The sequence below is a fragment of the Physeter macrocephalus genome, chromosome 20 (genome assembly GCF_002837175.3).
Source record: "Physeter macrocephalus isolate SW-GA chromosome 20, ASM283717v5, whole genome shotgun sequence".
NCBI lineage: Eukaryota > Metazoa > Chordata > Mammalia > Artiodactyla > Physeteridae > Physeter > Physeter macrocephalus.
The window spans coordinates 71,187,021-71,189,084 of NC_041233.1; the positions used below are offsets into that span (position 1 = coordinate 71,187,021).

A 2,064-nucleotide genomic window follows, 5' to 3' on the forward strand; every position below is an offset into this window, starting at 1 on the left:
GAAGCACAGAGAGTCCCAGGCAGGATAAACCCAAGGAGAAACATGCCGAGACACATAGTAATCAAATTGGCAAAAATTAAAGACAAAGAAAAATTATTGAAAGCAACAAGAGAAAAATGACAACATACAAGGGAACTCCCATAAGGTTAACGGCTGATTTCTCAGCAGAAACTCTACAAGCCAGAAGGGAGTGGCGTGACATATTTAAAGTGATGAAAGGAAAGAACCTACTACCAAGATTACCCGTCAAGGATCTCATTCAGATTCAATGGAGTCATCAAAAGCTTTACAGACAAGCAAAAGCTAAGAGACTTCAGCACCACCAAACCAGCTCTACACTAAATGCTAAAGGAACTTCTCTAAGTGGGAAACACAAGAGAAGAAAAGGACCTACAAAAACAAACCCATTACAATTAAGAAAATGGTAATAGGAACATACATATTGATAATTACCTTAAATGTGAATGGATTAAATGCTCCAACCAAAAGACACAGGCTTACTGAATGGATACAAAAACAAGACCCATATATATGCTGTCTACAAGAGACCCACTTCAGACCTAGGGACACATACAGACTGAAAGTGAGGGGATGGAAAAAGATATTACATGCAAATGGAAATCAGAAGAAAGCTGGAATAGCAATTCTCATATCAGACAAAATAGACTTTAAAGTAAAAACTATAACAAGAGACAAAGAAGGACACTATATAATGATCAAGGGATCGATCCATGAAGAAGATATAACAATTGTAAATATTTATGCACCCAACATAGGAGCACCTCAATACATAAGGCAAATACTAACAGCCATAAAAGGGGAAATCGACAGTAACACAATCATAGTAGGGGACTTTAACACCCCACTTTCACCAATGGACAGCCCCGCATGCCGCGGAGCGGCTGGGCCCGTGAGGCATGGCCGCTGAGCCTGCGCGTCCGGAGCCTGTGCTCCGCAACGGGAGAGGCCACAACAAGGGGAGGCCCGCATACCACAAAAAAATAAAAAATAAAAAATAAAAAAATAAAAAAAATAAAATAAAGAATGTTACAAGAGACAAGGAAGGACACTACAGAATGATCATGGGATCAATCCAAGAAGATATAACAATTATAAATATTTATGCACCCAACATAGGAGCACCTCAATACATAACACAACTGCTAACAGCTATAAAAGAGGAAATCGACAGAAACACAATAATTGGGGGGGACTTTAACACCTCACTTACACCAATGGACAGATCATCCAAACAGAAAATTAATAAGGAAACACAAGCTTTAAATGACACAATAGGGACTTCCCTGGTGGCGCAGTGGTTAAGAATCCACCTGCCAATGCAGGGGACACGGGTTCGAGCCTTGGTCCAGGAAGATCCCACATGCCACAGAGCAGCTAAGCCCGTGAGCCACAACTGCTGAGCCTGCGCTCTAGAGCCCATGAGCCACAACTACTGAGCCCACATGCCACAACTACTGAAGCCCATGCGCCTAGAGCCCGTGCTCCACAACAAGAGAAGCCACCGCAATGAGAAACCCATGCAACACAACAAAGAGTAGCCCCCGCTCGCCACAACTAGGGAGAGCCCGTGCACAGCAACGAAGACTCAATGCAACCAAAAATAAATAAAAATAAAATTTAAAAAAATATATATATTTTTAAATGACACAATAGACAAGATAGATTTCATTGATATATTTAGGACATTCCATCCAAAAAAAGCAGATAACACTTTCTTCTCAAGTGCGCACAGGACATTCTCCAGGATAGATCACATCTTGGGTCATAAATCAAGCCTCAGTAAATTTAAGAAAACTAAAATCATATCAAGCATCTTTTCTGACCACAATGCTATGAGATTAGAAATCAGTTACAGGGAAAAAATGTAAAAACCACAAACACATGGAGGCTAAACAGTATGTTACTAAATAACCAAGAGATCACTGAAGAAATCAAAGAGGAAATCAAAAAATACCTAGAGACAAATGACAATGAAAACACAATGATCCAAAACCTATGGGATGCAGCAAAAGCAGTTCTAAGAGGGAAGTTTATAGCAATACA

The 2,064-nt window shown here is 40.1% G+C and overlaps 1 protein-coding gene across 3 annotated transcripts in view; it reads right to left on the bottom strand.

Moving 5' to 3' along the window:
• The window catches only part of ENO4 (enolase 4), an 88,812-nt gene that overhangs the window by 66,304 nt on the left and 20,444 nt on the right, over window positions 1–2,064 (bottom strand). The gene's annotated exons all lie outside the window — the stretch shown is intronic.